This window comes from Epargyreus clarus, unplaced genomic scaffold (genome assembly GCF_041222505.1).
Source record: "Epargyreus clarus isolate Ecla_fem2 unplaced genomic scaffold, WU_Ecla_fem_2.2 ptg000008l, whole genome shotgun sequence".
Taxonomy (NCBI): domain Eukaryota; kingdom Metazoa; phylum Arthropoda; class Insecta; order Lepidoptera; family Hesperiidae; genus Epargyreus; species Epargyreus clarus.
This window is the reverse complement of record NW_027332216.1, coordinates 5813692-5837226: the sequence shown is the minus strand read 5'-3', so window position 1 is coordinate 5837226 and position 23535 is coordinate 5813692. Positions and strand designations below refer to the sequence as shown.

Below are 23535 nucleotides of genomic sequence, written 5' to 3'. Positions count from 1 at the left end.
CGGGATATACGATATATGCATACGATCGTTTTAAGTTTTGTATATGTTTTTGACGTGTAAATCTCACATTTTACTTTTATTGTCTTGAAAATTATCGAGTATTTTGAGATTTCTACCTATGAGAATCTTATTAATTAGTATTGGTAATGCCATGAAGTTTAGTTCTATGGTATAGCTGTGGAATATGTTAAGTATCTGATATTTAGTAACTAGTAGTCGTTTTATCGTACACAATCTATAATTTATACAAAGTTAAAGTTAATAAAAAACAAATACTCCAAAGTGATTCTAATATGATACTCAAATAATATTTTACCATGTATTTTAGAAAAATAATTATAGGTTTTTTTTTAAATATAAACATTGCATATCCTTTGTAATTCTTACTTTTGAGAATTTAACTCCAATACAAGTAATGTTTACATTAATAAATGTGGGAAGATAACAATGAATTGGTATCATGCAGTATTTATGTTCATTGTGTAAATATACATTAGGCTGCATTTTGTTCTCTTTGTTAACTACTGTACTGGAACTTGATAAGAAAGTAACAACTTATGTATGACGACTAATTTAAAATAACTTAGATGCCATGGCAACAATCTATTAGTTTTTATAATAATAAATTGGGGTTGAATGTTTTTGTATTTAGTGTTATTCTGTGTTTAATAACACTAATTGTACTACTAACAAACTTCTTGTATAGTTTATCCAGTTTTAATTAAGAAATTACTTAATATGTCATCAATTATTATACATTTTATCGGAAACTAAAGATTTACACAATTATGATATTAGCTTAATGTTATAGCAATTAATAAATTGTGAAATTTAGTAAAAATAACTCATTAACAATTGGAGTGACGAGTCATAATACTCAAGTTAATAGTGTTGTAACAAACACATTTTAGATTTAATGCCTTGCAACCCATAATACAGCCATCAATACAGACATTGTCATATTATAATAGTAATAAAATAATCATATATTGCAGCTCTATGGTTGTTCACTGATGACATGTGAGCTTTGGTTGATCTTACGTCAATAATAATAGATTTGTACTTATACTTATATCCATATTACTTTTTATCTATTAGATATCAGTGTCATCTCAGAATCAATTTGCTTAAATGTGCATACAGTATGATTATTATTATTTTGATTTTTTTTGTATCATATTCTTCAAAAATATAATATATAGGTAACTGTTTTATATACTTAAATTGATATTTCAATGATACATAATCATGACATTTATTTCAAATAAAGCATGGATTTTATATTTCTAAGGTAATAAATTAGAAATAACAGGGTCACAATTTTTTTAAACACTATGCCGGTCTTGCTGTGTAACCATCGAAAAATACGAGTTTAAAAAAAAATTACACAATAATTAACCAAGTAGCAATATCATAAAACATGTTATGTTCTTTGATATAAAGATTAATCCTTTATTCACAGAAAGGAAAGGACAAGGCGTCATTCACGCCTTTACGTATTCATGCATGCGTCACTTAGGTACAATGGTAACTACAATAAATTATAAATAAATTCCGGTTTCCGCTGCGTATTGAGTACGTCGCCTATAGTAATCCATTTCCGGTTAAAGGTAGACGCCATGGACGACGTCCTTCCTTTCGTACATCGTGTTAACGGAACATAATATTATTACAATGGAATAAATAATTCATAAACCGTCCCACGTTATTTCCTCGGCTGTGAAATCAATATGAAGTTTGAAGATGTAATTTCTATCAACATCGACAGACATCCGCGGCGACACGACATGAGTAATACAAATTGATTAGTTTCTGTATGATTGCTATCTGTCTTGCACACAAAATAGATACGTCGCTAGAATTACTATCATCTAATTGAATTAACGATCGAATCGGAATATCTATACATATAAATAAGTCTGTTTTTAATATTGAAATAACCGCTTTTTACTACATACATATATGCGGTACATACACCAAAATAACATTTTTTTTTAATTTTTGTCTGTCTGTTCTGGCTAATCTCTGAAATGGCTGGACCGATTTTGACGGGACTTTAATCAGCAGGTAGCTGATATAATAAGGAGTAAGGCTACTTATATTTTAGAACTAGCTGTGCCCTTGTTTCTTTTTAACGCGGGTGAAACCGCGGGGTATATTCAGTCTGGTAATATAAACGTTAAACCAATTTAATACTGAAATGTCATACCAGAGACTTGAAGTCAATAAGAGAAGTTTATAGGTGCTCCTATATACATGGAGAGACCACGGGCGACGCGTTACGAATAATACAAATTGATCATTGTTTCTTAGATCTTAGATAGATGTTTCTGGATTGCCGTCAGTTTTGCACACAAATAAATACGAGACTGGAAATACTTACTCATCATGAATATAGAAGTAAAAGATACATTCCAATAATTGAAACTGACATGTCAATAAAACTTCTTAGCAGTTGGTACATAAATTATTACATAGTGCTGTTTTTACACGAAATTATTGCGCATTATCGAAATATGGGTGTAGTAATTGTAATTAAAATTGATGATACACAAAAATACATGATGAAACGAGTTGATAATTCATGATAAAATTATGACAACGATAATTTCAAGAACTAAATACGTATTTTATAATTGAAACAATATTTTTTAGTAATATTAATGCATGTAAAATGTAGCATAGAATCAGCTTTCGGAGTAAATACTCGGGAAAAAGGTTTAATTATTTAATACAAGTCCGCAAGTTTATCTCGATTCTCATTCTATTCCATTTCTATTCAATCAAATAAGATCGCGAACAAAAACTATGATAATTGAAACAAATTAAACGATGCAGATAGTCAATTGTTATTTTTTACTGACAACAAATAATCTTTTTTTGCTTCATCTGCCTGGCATAAAGGACTTTGGATGTGCGCCATTTTGGATTAGGAAACTTATTTAAATGTACAATTATTTTTTTTAAATAATGTTTCAAATTTGAAAGACGAGTCGATCTTATCCAATGAATATTCAATCTTACGTTTCTTGGGTGTGAAATGGGCTTCATTGTTTTTGATGCTAATCCCGCCTACATGAGTATCAAGTGGGTGGTGTTTCAACCGTTATTTCGTTACACAGCTGGAGAGAAGATAATTCTCCAAGTGCGAGTCGCACTCTTACAGTTATGGTTTTGTACCACCAAATTTCCATTTTTTGTTTTGTTTTTAGTAGTTATTATTATAGCGGCTATATAATACATACATACTAGTGAACATTTTAAATGTCTATCTATTTTGATTCAAGACTTAGAACCCCGTGATAGACCGCACAGGCTTTGAAATAGTCTCCTTTTTTTTACCCTTTGGGAACCCTAAAAACGATGAAGATGTTATTAACAAAAAACAAGCGTCTCTACTCAATGCAATGAGGGCGTTTTCAAGAGGGCGTCAGGACCTATCAATACAACCCTTTGTTATTTCAAAACAATAGACCGATTGTAAACTCATAAGTGGGAATGAATGCCTCAAACGCACATGATTTCTATAAAATCAAGGGTCCTTAAGATACGAACTCGACTTACTGATTTGGGGGACCTAACTCTACTCAACTGTTATCACTGCTCATTATACCTACTACTCCTACTATCACTACCTCCTGCCTCTTATTAATAAACAATCAGAAACTGTTCCTATATTATGTACGCGACGAACAATGGCTGACATTTTTTCCGGCAATATTTTCGTTAACATTGCTCGGCCTTGGTTTGAATTATTAATAAACCGATGTAGGTTAGGAAACGAGACGATTAATTAAAACAGAATGGATTATGAGCAAACATCCCAATGCGGCAATGGGCCGCAAACGAACGCAGTTGTGGAGTGGTTGCGAAAATGGGTCACTGCAGCGGAAGCAGTAGGTTAAGGCGGTGGGCAGCGGAACATTACCTATTCATGACGGCTTTCACTAGTCCAATCCGATAGAACTGTAACACCCACGGCTCAATAAATCAGTTTTATACTCATTGGAACGGGCGGGCCGTTTTAATAATTTACAAGCGATTCGTAATGCCTGTCGTGGTAAAAGTCGTAGACAGGGGCGGCCTTATCCCTTTTTTGTACCGAACGTTGATGTTTGAAGGGTACGTTAAGACCTACCCAGCACGAAATATGAAACGAGATTTTTATATTTATTTTGTAAGTTACTTGGTTTTATTTAGTATTCAATGAAAAAACCTCCTTAATTATTATTATTCTTAACCAATATTTTGGACGCTTCTTTAACGAAGACACTTTGCTCTCATCTAGGCTCTTTTTCGTAAAGCAATTTGAAAATAAACATAGTGTAGGTCGTTTCATAAACAATCTATTGATATATCAACAGAAAAACAGTAAAATAATTTTATATATGATATATTGAAATAAAGCCAGTAAACATTGATCAATAATAATATACAAACAGAAATATGATAAAGTAAGTGTTAATGACTAAATATCGTGAGCTTCAGGCCTGCAGTGCTTTGGGCGAAGAAAGTGACAATGGTCCTTTCACAACTCGTTTCAATTTCACCTACGCGCTCATTTCGGTCTCGGGGTCGGTGCTTGCGATAAGTTAATTTAAAGTTATAATAATAGGTAAAAAGTTATAACATTTAATGTGATTTTAACTGTTTGATAGGGCCTATAAAGAAAATACTAAACCAAAATTGTTACGAAATAATTGGAACTAATAAATTGTCTTATAATAAATGAAAACATTTTTAAAAGGTATTACGTGAAATATGCATTATACAACAACAAATACACATTAATTTGTAGGTTTATGCCATTATTTTATCGTTTTATCGTGATTACCGACATTTTCCGGTATTTTTTCAATACCATGCGGGAAAACTGCAGCTTTATAAATACACTCAATGCTATGTACTGAATGCGTAAGTAAATTATTAATAAATATGGTCTTTTTTAATACCTATTGTTGCTATGAATAAATCGTAGATTATTGGAAAAAGTACAGGTTAAATAAACCTCCTTGTTTCCGGTGTGCAGGATAATTACCGCTACGCATAATGTTTTATCACTCAAGTGTTCCAAGTTCGTCTATTCTACAGTTATGCCAGATAATCACCGGCCAGTGGTCACTTAAAATTATAAAACTGAATTCACTTTATTAAACCTCAAAACTTTCTTGGTATATATTTTCTGATAATCTGTGACTTAAGCAAGTTATAGATTATATAATCAATCTAATGTGCACGTCGGGTGTCCAATAATGATAAGTGCAAAGAGCGGAACGAAAAAGTCAAATGGCGAGACGCCTTTTGTCATTTATATAATTTACTTTTTGTCATACGAAACGAATGGCTAAGCTCGCTCTACATGCCTATTGCACGACTCATGATGCGAAGCATCAGAGAGTGCTTTACGATCGAAAAATTTTTTTCGCTTCATTTTGGCAGCTATTTTTCTTATTATAGCCTTGATAGTTCACGGAATCAAGATATTTTGCATACTATTGTCGAGATAATTTAATGGAGATTAATTCCATACTTTTTAAAAATTGATTTACTGCAATAGAATTGGAAAAAAACACCAAAATAGGTCAAAAAATTTTCCTGTCCGTCATGTGTGAAACCTGAAAACACTGTAACTTGTGAAAAAATCCAGCATTTGAGTTAAAAAAAATTTTAAAAAATTCTAATCGACGATTGTAGGTCACTGAATGCGAATGATTAATTAATTCAGTGTCGTTTAATTGCAATTAATAAAAAACGAAAACTACAAGACTGTATATCTATATATATCCATGTAAAATTAACATTGTGGATGGTGATATATCTATATCTATAGATATTATGTACATTTTATTCCACCAGTGGCGTCTGGGCATCACTTTCCTAGTACAGCTGTTGTTGTTTTTTTTTAATTTTTATTTATTATTTTTTTCTTTTTTTCTTTTTATTTTGCACGACTCATGTTTTTTTTTTATATTTCATAATTAAATGAGCATTATGAGTCGTGCACTTTTGGATTTTTCTTATTTTTGTGGGCGGGGAAACTAATATAATAGTCCTACATATTCATCTTACCTATTCTACGTGTGTACGTCTAACTTTTTGTATCATAGAAGTAATGAATGGAAATTGTCACTGATACTAAAGTTTTCTCCATAAGTCTATGTAATATTGGATCACGCGTATCACGCGAAATACAAGAGAAATCTAATAGTCCTGTAAGATCCACAGGGCAAGTTAGTTTAAGTTAGATTATTGAACCAATTTTATAGAGATGTGGATTATTGATATGAAAGGGGTCATTGATCAAGAATACTCTAATTTACCTGGTTAAAGGTGCACAGTGTAAAAACAAAGTAATTAAGTTTTAATGATTTAACGAGTTTACACCCGCTGCTTCGAAGTTATGGCTCCCTTGTGTATGTATGACTTTCCAAGATTAATATTTTGCAGAAACCTTACTTTTACAAAATACTTTTCTGATATAAACTTTTTAAACGGATATTTTCAAATCAAATCAAATTGTTATTTTGGATATTTTATTTTGGTACCAAATAAGCAAAAAAGTTAAAAACATTTTATAAATAAATTTAAACTATAAAGCAGCACGTGAACCTGAAGGTCAAAAACACCTACCTACCATACCTACGTTAACTACGTTGATGCTTCTGAGAACTTAATAAGTATTACTGCCTCATCACATCCTTTAAAAAATCTTTATAAAGTAAACAGGTGTGGCGGCGGTGTCGCTGCAGTTGAATACAAAAAGGTCTACCACCTTTAAAATCACTTTCGTGAATGCAATTATTTATGTATTTATTGTCACCTGGATATAGTGCATATTAATTATATGACAGCAGCAGGTGGCCGCAAGTCGTCGACCACTACCTACACTTTGCATAATTGACCAGGTGGGAAGGGAGTATACCTTTTTGCCTTTGATTTTATCTTCTTCTGATTGCGGTTTTGCCCACGCCTCTTAGCAGAGTACTTATATACCAATGTTTTCCTTATAGCGTCTGTACATTTTGTTTAGAAAGTACTTTAAATTTGTAAGAGTTCTTGGTGATTACCTACAGGCTGAAACACTCTTTGGAAAGAAAAATCGTACTTCCAAGTATTTCCACGCTTTCGTATATTTAGATGAATTTTACGCCTCATAATGCGAAACGTTTAAAGTTATTTATGATTGCTCATTTTTCTTACGGTTTCGTTACGTTTATTATATAAAGTAGTATATACCATAACGCGTATATTGGCCACGATTCAGTCACGATATTTCTCTTTTTCTATTATCGATTTTTTAATATTATACTGGACATGTGATCGCAATTTTAAATAACACAAGAGTCCAAGTTTTTTACTATTGGATTGTCTTAATTATGTGAATTTCTTTTGTTAGTTAACCCCTTGAAATTTTGCATTCCTGTCGCTCATTTATTTGACTAATCTCTAACGTTATACGGATTAAGAAACATAATATGAGCTAAGAGATTCGACAGCTGTGTTCAATTAGACTAATCTCACTGTCGAGTGTTCAAGGCTTTCGCTGTTATAACAAATAGTCATAATAATTCCCTTATGTAATTATGGTAGGCATCAGCGCAGCATAAAGTTTCATAAGACTGTTTACTAACAACATAATAATAGGCTTTTGATGTCTTTAACTATTGTGTAACAGCACGGTATAAGTAGATTTTAAAGAGGCAAATATAAATAACGCTTTGTAATCATGTTGTCTGTACGAACCGCCTTGTACTATGGGCTCCCTGTCCCAATTCAAGATGAGTTACATACTCATGAACAGCGAGACCTAAAAAATAAAGTTAAAGTCATTTTGAGATCTGCTTGTCAGTATTATTTTTCTTAGTTAAACGTCACCTGCGTTTTTTTGTGTTCATCTCAAGACAAAAGGGTTAGACGGACACTCTTAACTATGTTAATATAAAAGCTATCGGTTTGAACTTGTGACTTAAGGTTCCGCCTCGCAACACTTTCATGTATGTCAGTAGATCAGTAAGTATTTATCTGACTTGAATTAAAGACTAGCCTATTACGCTCAAGCATAATGGGACTATCGATTAGTGAAAGAATTTTTAAAATCCGTTCAGTTTCAGAAACCGGATATTATCTCTTACATCCGCACATAATTACATTAATATTCGTATAGATCAAGTTTGTTGTAAAGGTTACGCAGTTATCATAGTTACGAATATTACAAGTTGTGAGAAAAGGAAGTCGAGTTGCAATGGTAGTGCGATCGTCCGTTCCACACATTACGGAAATGTGGTGGTACCTCTTGACGGGTTTGTCGACCTTCGCCGCCTTCCCTGTACGAGTGGTCACAGAGCGAGAAAGCCTTAGAACTACCTACTTGTTGTTATTTTTATAATTACAAGGTCTAGCATCTCTCCAGTTAAAGAGCTCTCGAGTTTCATATGACACGGTTTTACGATGAGAGTTTAATTTGTTTCTCTTTTAATTCTGTCGTAAGCTTTTAGTTAAAAATGCAGGTCTTGAATATGCTTGATTTGTTAATAAATGAATTGATTTTTATTTGTCTTTTAAAAACTCACAAAAGTAAACGTATCTTTATGATTTTTTCCCTGAACTGTCGAATTGGGTGTTATTCTAAAAAAACGTGGCACGTTGACGACCTCTTTCCTCTGGGGTTGTCAGTTAAAAATAGACTTCCGGGCGACAATAGATCCGTTAACCCTCTACCGCTTATTTTTGTACTTCCTGTAGGTATCATGATAGGATAACTTTGTTTTCTTAACAATTATCGGCTGCTGGATAAACTTTAACGTACTAGTTGGTTAATCGAATTATGAAGTTGTTCGCATTCTAGTAACATCTCACAGTTTGTATTTAACATCGAACTAAATCACCCTTTGTTCAGTTAGCTACTGGAACGACTGAATGGTCTGTTATGTTATCAAATGAATCACTGGCCATGAGCGCTACCTGTTCAACGCTATATTACTATGGGCCGTTGTAAACGCAGTATCTTATTAGTTACTTCAGCTTCTCTTTTTTCTAATTTTGGTTAAGTGAGAGTAGACATGGGAAACCTTCAATCACTTTAATGCTAATTGTATGAAAGACCATATATAGAATTTTTTTTTTTTTGGTACATTTAAATATAGTATTTAATTAAATTTAAAGGGAAGTATATCAGTAATTCCCCTAATCCACGATCGTTATGCATCAAAATTGGTAATTTATAACATTATCTGTACTCAGATTAGATTATTTTTTATTATATTATGTTATTTGCAATATGTAACGTTATTATCAATCAATCTAAGCAATTTTATGCCTAACAAATATCTTCATATCAGACTTTGTCAAATTTAGATCTTAGACTTGATTACTCCATCGTTTTGAGTAGTTTTAGAAATATTTTTACTAAAAGATCACGGTCGTTATCGTCATCTTTAATTAATACTATTTTTAATTGCAACCGTTATATACGCTTGGGTTCTATACGAATATATCTTAAAACGCATGGGTTTCTGATGTAGTTAATTGGTTTCATCTGTGAATGCGTCTATCTATACGTTATGAAAGCTGCAGTGCGTCGTGATCAGACAACGCAGCCGCCATGAGTCAGCGTCCGAAGCGCCGCCGCACCGCCGCCGGCCGCAGACACCCAACACCGAACACGGCTCCCGTTGTTCATTGTACACTCACTATTGAAGCTTATCTTTATTACCATATCTACCGGAACTAGAGCTTACTAATATTAGGTCGGGTATCTACTAGCTTAAAAATTGTACACTCACTATCGACACTTATCTCTATAACCATATCTACCGGAACTAGAGCTACTAATATAGGGTCTGGTATCTCATAGCGTAAAAATGTTCTCTCCTATTGCAAACGTTTTATTACAGTCTAAGATTGAATATGATTTGAAACAAACTGGTTTAGACAGAAGTCTATTCACATAACTTGATGTAGATAACTGGTTATATCTGTGACTGGTCTATCTATACGTTATGAACGCTGCAGTGCGTCGTGATCAGACAACGCAGCCGCCATGAGTCAGCGTCCGAAGCGCCGCCGCACCGCCGCCGGCCGCAGACACCCAACACCGAACACGGCTCCCGTTGTTCATTGTACACTCAATATCGAAGCTTATCTCTATAACGTACAGCCATATCTACCGGAACTGGGGCTACTCCTATCGGGTTCCCTAATTAAAATAATTAATAGTTTTGATAGTGTAGAATTTATTTGGGTGACGAATTAGTATTGTCGGTTAAGCTTATCGCATCTTGTTATTATGTAAATACATATATACATATATTATGTAAATACATATATTGATTCTAGAAAAATAAAACACACGTTGAACCCGTTGGAATAACATTTAACTGACATTTTACATTTGAAATGAAAAGCTTACAGATTTTTCTTAAAAAAATACAAAACAGTAATAGAAAAAAATGCTTGGTAGAAAGCAAATATAAAACAAAAAGGAATGTAAGTATCTAGTGCAACCTTCCTCGCAGACGTCATTTAATCTCGCAAACCCACCCTTTGTATATTCCGGTCTTAATTTTCGAGAAGCCTGGGGCAGAAAGTTGAATAGGCCAGCGCTATTAGAGCTCGGTTTTTCATCTGAGAACGGACTGGGAATAAACGTATGTTTTGTATAGATAGTTTAACCGGATAAACTTTAAATGCAACGCGTTGGCGCTGTTGATTGGTCGTATTTATGTCGAATTGTTATATGGATTGTTAAGAGATAGCGATCGACGGTAAATTGTCGTCGAATTCGGAGTCTGACGTCACTTTAACTACACCAACATCTGTAGCACGTGGTTTCTTTATATTTTAAACAAATCCTACTTCTTTAGGGTATAAAATAAAGCCTTGAGCTGTATCGACCTGGCAGCACCAATGGAACCATATCATCCAATGAAAATCGGACATCTACCTACTATCATTGTAAAGTTCGAAAACGGAAGTGATATTAACATTTCTATATCGGATACGCAATGAGCGTCAGATCCATTGTGCTAAAAGAGGAAACAATTAATGAACAATTAGGTCGTTTTGTTCGCAAACAAGGTGAATGTAATTATGCACTGCACCGCTTACTGACCCGTGGTAATAATTTATGCTTCCGTTTTATTGTGCTCCAAGTAACACGTGATTGACAAGTGCTATAATGCTGCACATTTCATGTTACTTTTAACCTTTATGTCTTTTGGCGCGCTTGGAAAAAAATGAGAGTAAATTTACAACAATTACATCTAAGATCGACACCATAAAGTTGGCTAGTAAATGTCAAACGTTTCGCATTAAATGCTACCACGCACTAGATGATACAATACGTACTAATAATTCGTGATACGTTTTGTTTTCTTATAGTTTATTTCTTTTTACCACACTTTTATTTAAATACGACAACGATATAATAGTAAGTGATCCCTTCCATCCATGGACATCTGTAATCTAGTACATAGAGGACAGGAGTACTAAAGCCTAAATTTAAAGACAGATGCCTTGCTGTTCTTTAGGATTAGGACTAAGATGATTGTTTCATATATATTTAAGACGCTGGAATTCACACCCTCCACCGAATAGGAATAATTACTTCCCGCTAGAAATAGGTGTGGCGCTAATGCTTCAAGTAGTACGTGATTGACGAGAGCTGTAATGTTGCATGTTTCGAGCTATCTACCCAATATGAATAATGACGCCCCGCGGCCGCAGCGGTCGCTATACCGGTCTGACACGACGTGTTCCGGCTTCGGTCGTCATCGGATTAACTCTAATTTCTGTTATGGGTATTGCTTTTTGTGTTTGTGTGTTTGTAGCACCTACAACATAGATAATACTAGTGTATGGATATTGGCTATGAGTGTAGACTGCGAATTAGATATGTTGAGTAAATCTACGAAACTTCGCGTATTAGTCTCGTCAAAATGGTTCACATCTTCGAGATATGGCACAAATAGTAAAAATAAATAATCGAACTTTTCTTTTTTTTAACATGTTTTTATTAGCTTGGGTTGCATCTATGTATGTATGTGTGTAACGGAATCTTTGAGCTTAATTTTCACCAATTTCCACAACTCTGATTAATTTGAAACTTTCCACACGTATCAAGGACCGATGACAATGCAATAATTTGATAACAGTTTCCCATTATCCTTATTTAGTCACGTATCTGCATTTTACCTATTATATGCATGTTTGTAGAAAATTACAGTTATCTTGATATAACAATTTAATTTTATATATTCATTGCATCTACAAATTTAATACTATACTTACCTACTTTTAAGAGTATGAGAATATGTTATTTAAATTACCTAATAGTTTTGAAATTGGTATTGCACAAATTGCAGATGAGATTACAGAGGATGCAAAGTGCAATGACAATTTAGCTTAATAATCCCAAATTATTTTGGTCGTGATGACTCAATATGTAATGATGCACAAAGAAGTTATGAATACACAAGGTTTTAGAATGTTGAAATGTATAAACTTGCCTTGAACAGCGCATAAAGAAGCGTCACACTCTGAGCTCTGGACATTTTGAATCGATTTTACTGCACCCATAATGCCTTTAACGAATATGATTCGGTTATCGTAACGTAGAGACAAACATGTTCACAAGCAGGGTTTTCATTTAGAGAATCACGTTATTTATCTAAATGCATTATACAGGGTGTTTTTTCAAAGGGTACCCAAATTTTTTTACCATATTCTAGACATCAATAATGTTATGTACAAAATGTCAAAACTTTAAAATCCCTCTTAATTATTTAATTACATTAATTCTAAGTTATTCCAAATTCTGCGTACATTATGGACAACCGTTGCATAGTACGCGCAGTCATTGATAATGACACTAGCACTAACGCACACAAACTCGTAATACAAGTATGCCGACGCGCGGTTCTTCATTGAGACTGACACGCACACAAGGCCTTAGGACCGTCATAATGAACAAATACACACTACCCACATTACGACTTTATTGTTTTAAAACGAATGTATAAATTTTATGGCGTATTTAAAAAATTGGAATCAACTATTTACAGCAAATTAACTTACCTAATTACATAATTATTGAATGTCCCTTATAAAACACACTGGTATTTACATTGTCTACATATCACTGGTATTTCAAAAACTGTTCAAAGTGGAGTCCATTTCTCTCAATAGCTGAGCACGCTTTTTTAAATTGTTTTTTAACATTATTTGTGTCTGGACACTTTTCACTTCACTAAAATCTGTAATTATTTTATTGCGTAGGTTCTCATAACTCTGGGCTTCCTCAACGTAAACAAGTCTTTTAATTGCTCCCCATAAATAAAAGTCTAAAGGAGCTAACGGAGTCTAACGGAGCTGCTAAAATCGTCGTCGTATTAGGTACTCTTAAGTTATTTCCATGTATTTGTAAACGCGGTAAAGAGTCACTTTCATAAAGTCTTTGCCGAACACGTAAACTTTTACCATTTAAAATGTAGCACCGTACCATCTCATAATACTCGCGGTTCGTATAACTTATTTGATTTTGTGCCGCCATTTTCACTCATAAAAAATAGCAAACACATTCGAAAATCGGTCACGGTCGACTGGCGCCACTGGCGGCCGGCGGGCGGCGGGTGCGCATCACAGGTGTCTGCGAGGACGAGGGGGAAAGGGGTTGTACGAAACTAGGCGATCGCTAGCCGAATATTACCGATATCTCCCTGCATAGTTTTTATGTTTGTGTGCGAGCGCTCAGAGTAGTGTGTGATAATAAATAGCAGAACTTATGAATTATAGTTTTCGTTGTTGAAATCATGTCCATGAGTTCTGTATTTAGGGGATAAAATGTTTCAATATTTCTTAACATTTTTTTTATTATTTTATTTCAAAAATCGGTTATTTAACCGCTTCTGAACCATCTGTGTCAATTTGGGTACCCTTTGAAAAACACCCTGTATAGGTGTATAAAATGCATGTGTCTGTGCTATGTGCATAGTGCATACGCGTGTCACCTGTTTAAATTTATATTTTTATTTGGATGATGTCATAACATAACAAATACTCGTATTTGTCCGCCTACTGACCCGCACGGACTTAATTTTGGAAAGTGCTGTAGTGATTTTGTAGATATTTATTTAAAAAGATTTTTAGGGCGATTTTCCTGACGCGCGTTGTTGCGCCCATACGCGCGTCCCATTCAAGTCGCATCCTATCTTTTTGCTTACACACACGCAATAGTTGCGAAAAAGACTGCAGGGAATAAAGGACATATGAGCGACAATAGGCTAATTACACAAGCGACAGTACGCGCTAACCACGGCCGCCAACTGATCCTAACAGTCGTTAAATACAGTGGGCAGAAATCGCAAACGCGGGCTTTGGTTCGTACATTTTGAGCCCTTAATTTATGTGTGTGGGTGAGACGTGCGACGAAGTATACCCCCGATATACGTATACGAAGTACGGTATACGGTATACGAAGTATAAGTAAAACCCCCACACTGGGTGACAAACTAATATTCCGCCCAAAATTTCTAATTAAAAATTTGAAATTTGAAAGACTGCACACACGCGGTCGGTAGCTAGCTTCCTTTTAAATAAGGCTCGTGTTACGTTTGTAGAAAAGACGTAAAATATCTCTCACAAAAGTAGGTTACGTGGGTTATTATAATTTTAAATATGCGGCCCGCGCACCTCGTATCCTCAAGGTGAATCAGTTCTAATACTTCTAATGTTGTCATAGGATACTTTTAGACGCTAAATCAGTTTAAACTTTAGAATGACTCGGTAAATATATAATTTAAAGTAAAACTTTTCGCACGGTTTCGCCCCATGCAAGTGTATGTTTATTATTTTATTGTAACAGTAACTATATTTTCGCCACTACGTATTATGTTACCCCCTGTTTACAAGTTTTTTTACAATTTACAATTTTCGAGTGAAGGCCGTATAGAAATCGGTTTATACATTTTCAAAATTATCCTGACAAACTATAATTGGTTTCGAATATACAGTTGCTGTAGCGGACTAAGGTCGTCGGAGGCCTGGGGCGGAGTGTAAATAGTTTATTCGATTTTAAAAAATGACAAATGTGTCATAGAATTATTAGACCTTTTTTTTCGCTGAGTGATAACACATTTCATACATTGTTTGGTTCTCAAGACCTTTTTTTAGCAACCGCCCCTTCCACCCTCTCTTAAGCCGCTAGAGCACAGTTGATACAATAATTTTATATGTTTTCGGGGTAGAAGAATACACTATTTTCGAGTAGAAATCCCGGCGGAATTGGTGTACGATTTTTCAATATTACCCAAACTAGCAAATGGTAAACTTATTAGTTTTGAAACCGTCATTTAAGAACTTACAGACGGACGCAATAATTTTATTAATATTCAAAGGTAAACATACGTGACTCATATGTTATACCTACCGGGTGATGTGCAATGCAATCGTGTTCGGTTGCATTTGTAACCACAATGCCACTCGATACTTAGGAAATATTGCCACCTACTGAAAGTATAGACCAGGTTGGTTACTTTAGCTTGCTTTATGAAATCGCTTTTGTGGTTTCCAGGCTTTGTATACGCTTCTCTGTTTATATATTTTATTTATTTACATTCATGAAAGTCTAAAATATTGTAACGTAAGTAAGATAGTTTAAAATATGTAACATTCAACATGTGCATTCGACCTGAATATAAATGAAATTACATTATATTGCATTCGAAATTAAATCAAATTTAAGTTTAAGATATTTCCACATTAAATTTAATTTATTTAATATTAAATATTGTATCCAGGCAAGGCAAGTTCAGAATTATTTTTCGTGTGACAGTTAGGATATCTTTATAATAATTTTATGTGCTTTATCACACCCTTCATATCAAAACGCGTTGAAACAGCTGCTATAAGGCAGGTGTGGTAATACCGCGGAAGTAGCATCACGAAAAGGTTTTTCATATAAATTCAGTAAACGTAATCTCAGTATAAAATATCATCTCCATGTACTCAGCAGGAAGTTGTTATTTTGCCATCATCATTTGGATATCCAGTTATGCAAGCAAGCAAGGAAGCTCTTAACATAACGTTACTTATCCTAACTTTAAATTACCTTAACATCTATTTTTGTTCGAACAGTCCCTTCTGTTGCCTATTTACTTTTATAGCACCTCGGGGCAGAGAAGTAAACTTGAGGAGGTTAAATTGTACTAATCCTCACAGAAATAGATTCGTTTTTCTATATAATTGGCTGCGTGGGACGTTTATCGTACCGGTCTGCCGTACACAAGGTTCAAGGGTTCGATACCCCGCAAAGCAGATCTAAATGGTAAATTGAATTATAAATATCTGTTCTGTTTTAGATGTTTGAATATTAAACTTCTTGTGAATAAGGAATCGTAATGTTTGGTTATAAGTTGTAACCGATCGAATCTGGTTTTTCAATCGAAACTTTTTTAACTTTAATTATGTAAAAGGTTACATAATTATTCCTCGGTATTTACAGATTTATAGAAGCACTTGGACAAGTTATCTCAATTAATTTTTTTCTTTGGTTCAATAGGGGTACATCGGTTGGAAAATTCAGTCACTAGTTATAAGTACCTATGGAAATCCTTTATGTTTTTCTGTATAATTTTACCTCTGTTTAAAATATGGTGTGTACTGTAAAGACCCATTTTTGTAACTGTTAACAAATAAAGGATAACGTGTCTTTTTAGTTTATTCATCTCGGCCCAGTTTTAATGTAAATTGCTTACCAATTAGCATAGAATAACCGTATGATTCATTCATACAGACATTATAGAGAACCTCAATTACTTCCGATATTGAATCTTATTTCGTCATCATTGGAAGGCTTTTTCAATGTGCTCATATTAAGTTCAACCCTTTGTGTGTAGGCGTATGTGAGTATACGGATTAAAATTATTATGCGTCTATATGACGTATACGTTAACATTTAAAATACTAACGATGCGAATGTATAAAGATAGGTAACCTTTCATTTATTTAGCTCATAATTTAAAGCCATTGTTAAATCTTTATGTCGTAGTAGGTTGAAATACCGTTAAGGCAAGTACGTATTTGTATTTCCTGTATATTTAGGTTACCAGCGTAAATTGTAAAGCCTCGAGAGGTTATTGATCGTTAACTACTTTAAGCGAAAAGAATTTAAAGTCTTTTTTTTACTTTTTACAATTAAACTATTTCTTAAATCCGTTAACTATATTCGTAGAACAACATTACTGCTTTGAAAAAAAAAGAAAAGAAGTGAGAAGAGTAAACTACATTTTTTTTATTAAGCGGGCTGGTAACCAATAACGTACCTCAGGGTTCATTTCCTTGCGGTATCGTGTCCAAATTAGTTTCACCTTTCTGCCAAACATGCAGACCAGTCGGTTATTTGAGTAAAATTAAAGCTATATACCTAGCCTAAATTGTCCTTTAATAAATGTAAGATGTTAGTATGGCAACGTGTGGGTGCCGAATTAATTTTGCACAACAGTTACAATTCGTTAGCTACGGAAGTGATGACCTACATTATAGTTTTTATGGAATTGCTAATGTTAACAAAATGAAATGCATACATGAACACGTAAATCGTTTTACATTACATGCTATATTTATAAATTCGTTAGCGAAAAGCATAATTCAATACATCCGCTGTGAAATGTATTAGGTGGGATAAATTTTTTTTTATATCATATAGGATTAGCAGACGAACATGCAGTCCACCTGATGGTAAGTGGCTACAGCCGCCCATGAACTCCTGTAATAAACCCCAGATAGGATTAGATATTCCTATGTGCGGTCGATCACAGATGCGCAGTTACCCCTGAGGACTAAGCTGGAACGCCTCGAAAAAGTATTTCTCCCTTACCACACCTTTCAAACCAGAACACAGCAGCGCTTACCGCTGCTGTTATGAGGAAATAGGTGGGGCGGTGGTTCTGCCGGAGTCGAACCACAAAGGGTTCTACCAACTTCAAAATTATAAAAGTGCTTAGCAGAACGAAAATTCGGCGATGTCCACTAAGATCCATTGCAAAAATCCATTGATGGATCTTTTTGCACTTTTTTGTCCACTTTAATCCATGATACAGGATTTTATTCAAAGTGGATCTTTTAGGACTAACGGGTGTCGGAAGATCCATTATGAATAAAAAAATACGAAGAAACATAACTTTTTTATGGCTCAAAAACACGCAAAAGAAAAAATAAATTAAAATACATGAAAAGATCCCTATTTAAGTTTATTTTGTGTGTTATTGAGCCATAAAAAAGTTATGTTTCTTCGTATTTTTTTATTCATAATGGATCTTCCGACACCCGTTAGTCCTAAAAGATCCACTTTGAATAAAATCCTGTATCATGGATTAAAGTGGACAAAAAAGTGCAAAAAGATCCATCAATGGATTTTTGCAATGGATCTTAGTGGACATCGCCGAAAATTCCTGCTCAGTCGTTTGGGGTTAAATTGTTTAAAATTCAGTTGGAAAGTTTGACCCTCACATATCTACATACGAACTAACAAATCATCTTAAATAAAACCGTTCAAAAATGTAGACGTCATTTCGTGTAAAAAATGTAAAAGTTATTTCGTATATTTGCAGTTTAATATTAAACTGGGTGACTAAATACTGTAGACAGTTAATGTAGCAGCTTCAATGAATAAATAATTGGCTAAGTGCGAGTCTAACTCGCACACAGTGGGTTCCGTACCACCAAATGTTCATTTATTTTTATTTTTAGTAGAAGCTATAATAGCAAACATAGAAGTAAATGCATTGAAAATAAACATATTGAACTGTCTATCTATTACGTTGCTAAAAACTCCGAAAAATATGGTTTCTTGTATGGCGATCCCTATTTGTTTTCAAGATATTTTCATTTGACTATTTATTTGTTATAGCGGCCACCGTTAAACAAACTACGTTAAAGTTTCAAGCGTCTATCTATTACGGTTCATGAGATAGAGCCCTCTGAGCCTGAGATGAAAGTACAATGGAAGCTTAGTAATAGGATTCCGTTTTTACCATCTGGATACGGAACCCTAAAAAGCGTACCTACTTATATGACGCACGCTTGTTCTACCAGCGGGTCAACCCTGTTAATATGCAATTAGTGACGCAAGCGTTTGAATATAAAAACGAGTTCAACAATGTATGGGCGTACTGCGTATTGTTCGTGTTTGATTACGGAGTTCCTTTTTTACGTACGATACTCGCCCGTTCAAAGTTTTGTTGCCGTCTCGTAGTCTATAATTGACTGTTATCGGTATGTGGAACTATTAAGAGTTTGGAGTAGTTTTTTATAAGATCCAAGTAGTAAACGACTCTGCGGTCCATTTGATGTCGAGTGGCTAGTCCGCCCAAGGACATCTGTAATTAACTCCAGAACTCGAGGTAGAAGAAAAATAGAACAAGGAACCTGAAGACAATTGCGTTGTTACTCCTAAGGTCTAGATAAGTCACCTCATTAGTATTGTCAGCCGGGATTTTGTAGCCTTTTACCGAAACACAAGAATGGCTTAACGATAGAAATACTTTCGGCAGTGATACCTGCCTGGTTAAACCTTCTTCCGATTCGTATATATATTTTTTTAAATATGGAGTAGCAGACGACCATGCAGTCCACCTGATAGTAAGTGGCAACTGCCGCCCATGGGCATCTGTAATCAACTCCAGATAGGATAGGATTTTATATTCGTACCGGAGGACTAAGCTGGAACGCCTCGGAAAAGTATGTCTCCCTTACCACACCCTTCAAACCAGAATACAGCAGCGCTTAACACTGCTGTTATAAGGCAGAAATAGGTGTGGCAGTGGTGCCGCCGGAGCCGAACCACACAGTGTTCTACACCTTCAAAGAATGAAACAATGAAACGGTTTTGTATGTGATGTGATATGATATAAGATTTGATATAACTTTGGCAAAACCACAATGCATTCCTAAATTATCGTAAACCTGTTTGTGGAGCAAATGCCAGATTATGACCGAAGATTCCATTCGCATATTCATAATATATTCACAGATAAAAATAACTACTCATAAAAGATTTTACTTCCTTGAAGATGGTCGGAGTAAGCCCTTTTACATTGTGTTACAATGTTTATTTACCATGTTTACGAAGGTTAAGGCACAGTATAAGGATATACAGTAATTTAACTCGGCCCTGTCCTTGAATTAGATACCTACGGTTGCGCTGGGCACGGTAACGCGTTAGGGCTGCCTGCCTACAGTTTTTTAATTACATCTGCATACTTGACTTTCTTTTTAATTTTTTGATTGTAAATGTTGTATTTTTTTATTTATACAAATTAATGCTATAGTTAATTATATAGAAAGTGTTGAATGAAAATGCATGTTATGTTTTTTTAATATGTATATATTACGTAATAAAAACTATTCTTATAATTGGGTACTTGACAGTTACAACAATAAAATATGAAATATGTTCGACATGATAGCTTATAAATTAACATAAATTATGCAAAATTTAGTTTAAATATTTAATACAATATTTAATAATAATTTTAATTAGAGATGCGCCGAATAGTGGTTTCACCGAATAACCGAATACCGAATATTATTCGGTTTAACTTTCACCGAACTGGATATTCGGCCGAATGATTCGGTTTACCAATTCATTGTTTTGCCGCGTAAACAGGTTCTAATATTTCTTTTATAGTGTCCATTATTGTCAATTTGCCAGTTACCTGTGTTCATTAAAACTTTGATTTAAGTTGTAAAAAGAAATACTGATTTGAGGTTTAAAATAAATGTTAACTATACTAACTTTAGAATCTATACAAATAATTAAAATTTAAGTGTCTGTTTGTAATGTCAAAATAACAACATTTTACTAAGACCATATAACATAAAAGGAAAATATAAAATATACGGTACATACGGTACTTATAACGAAAAAAATATTATTTCAAATTTGGTTTGTTCCGGCTAATCTTTAAAATGGCTGTACTGATTTTGATGGGACTTTCACTGGCAATTAGCTGATGTTATAGACAGTAACATAGGCTACATTAATTTTGGAAAAAGAATTAGGGATAAGCGCAAAAAAGTTAAATCCCATGAAAACTTCAGAGTATTTACACTTTTAACGCGGGTGAAACCGCGGGGCACAGCTCGTAAGTAATAAATATGTTCTTTTAAGGTTTCAAAATAAATGTTGATTTGAAGTTTAATTGCTTTATGTTATTAAATTATCATAGGATTTCTTTGACTTAAAATATAACATAAATCTTACATAAGAAGTTTTGTGTTTTAGTTATGTACCGTGTCGTGTATACACGAAAGTAGACATACCTACTCGAACCGAATATATTCGGCACCAAAACCGAATAATTCGGCCGAATACAAATACCAAAAAAGATGCCGAATACGCCGAAAACAGAATACCAAACGAATATTCGGCGCATCTCTAATTATAATCTATACTCCGATTCATAATTGGCTACTTGACACTTTTTGGGAAACTGTTTTAATGAATTCATATACGTATTATATATGCCTTTCATTGATCATTTTTTCGAAAAAGGGCTATTTATTAATAAAAAACATATTTTTATTACGGTAAACGGAACGTTACGCCAAAACAGGCGGTCAAGTGTCATTTCGTAGCGTGACGTCAACACATTGAAAATATAGAAATAAACTTCGACGTTACACATACTTCAGGTTTCGATGTGATCGACAGGTTTCGATGTAGTGACGTCACATGACATTTGAGGCAGCACTGTCGCCGTTTTGGGATTTAAAATCCACAGATAAAAAATCGAAAATTTCTTTTTAAAAATTAAAATACTTAGAACATATTAAAAAATAAACGAAATACTGCATAATTTATGTTTACTTATAAGCTATCATATCCAACATATTTCATATTTTATTGTTATAACTGTCAAGTACCCAATTGGGTGTCCAAAATGTAAACAAAGGTGTTGACCTATCAAGAAAATACCTTTCAAATGGTAGTTTCTTATTTTTGACGATCAAATAAAATAAATAATACAACAATAATAAAATATTGATCTAAATAAATTAAGATCAATTCTCATTTTCTAATATTTATATTACCTCATTCAGAATAGTCCCTCGGCGGCATATCGCGCGAACAAACGGGTGCCGAAAGGCCGCTAAGCCACGCCCTCAGCCTTTGTTGCGCCGCGCGACGACGAATAAATACGACGCGTGCGTTGTGCAAGCAAGCCCTTCGTTTATCAACAGTTTCGAGTTTTATTTTGCGCGGGAATAATAAAAGTTGTAAATTGGTCGAAGAAATAGTTTTATTCTATTAATTCAGAAGAGGGATAACCTCAAATAACAAGCTCTGACACCTGTCTACTGAACCAAAATTACAACAATCATACGTATTTTTTTTAAATATCAAATTGTATTAATTAAAAACTAATCTAATTTAGTAGTAGTAGTACCTAGTAGATTAAGTATCTAGTATTAACATAAAAATCATTGTAATTGTCTTACCTTTCGGAGTTTCCAGGCAGTTTAAAAAATGTTATATCTGGATGTGTTATTGACGAATTGAAGCAACCAAAAACAACACAATATAATCTATAACTTTTCTTCGCCATATTATTCTTGAAACAACAAAATATCTTACAAAACCGTCACATCACCCGCTCGTCACCGTGGCACATTCACGAATGTTCGTGTACCGAGTTAGTACCGGCCCGAGGCGAGTAGGCGTGGCTTGCGTTTCGTGCGTTTGTATGAAGATAAAATACTGTATATCCTTATACTGTGGTTAAGGTACTAAGTTATCTTTTCCAAGGTTTCAATATAACTATTGAAATGGCATTTGTCGCTGGTTTGATTTTACTGCTTTATGTTTTATCTAAAAAAAAGAATAAGCCTCGCCAAAGGTCAGAATACGTCATGCGAGAATTTGTCCATTGAGCTAAGCTCCTAAACATTGAAATGTTACAAGTCTGAATAAGTTAATAAGCTTTTTGACTGCAGCCAGGTCAATCAATTTTGAGGTCAATTCAGAAGGTCATAACACGTGTCTTTATTTTAGTATGCGTACTCCGTCCACTATATTTGCTTCTATTTGATGTTCTCTCGCCTATCAATCTAGCTAGACAAATATCTAGACCACACACTTACACACGTATAATGAAAATAACACATTTGAAATAAAACCATGAGCCCAATCATCTATATAAACTTACACAACTATAAAGTACTAATTACTTGGGTAGTTAATTGAATTGCAATTTGCAGAGGTAACCTGTTACAAGTATTTATTGCCTATTCTAAATAGGATTGTCACAGCGAATGTTTTCCGCCTACGTGAATTTAAAATCTTTATACGTAGGTCGATTTCATAAATAAATGTAAAATACATAGGTAGGTATGATTCAATTATACTGATATCATATTTCGTAATGGTTATGCAACTTGAGTATTATTAAATTACTGCTAGATAGAAAGTACATACTGTCGTGTCCTGAACGCAGTAAGTGGTATGTATAGTTCTATCTATAGTTCTACCGACTTCGA

General features: G+C 34.1%; 1 protein-coding gene across 2 annotated transcripts in view; it reads left to right on the top strand.

Annotated features, from left to right (window-relative positions):
- Positions 1 to 23535, top strand: part of LOC140744253 (uncharacterized) — a 35991-nt gene that overhangs the window by 545 nt on the left and 11911 nt on the right. The window lies entirely within an intron of this gene.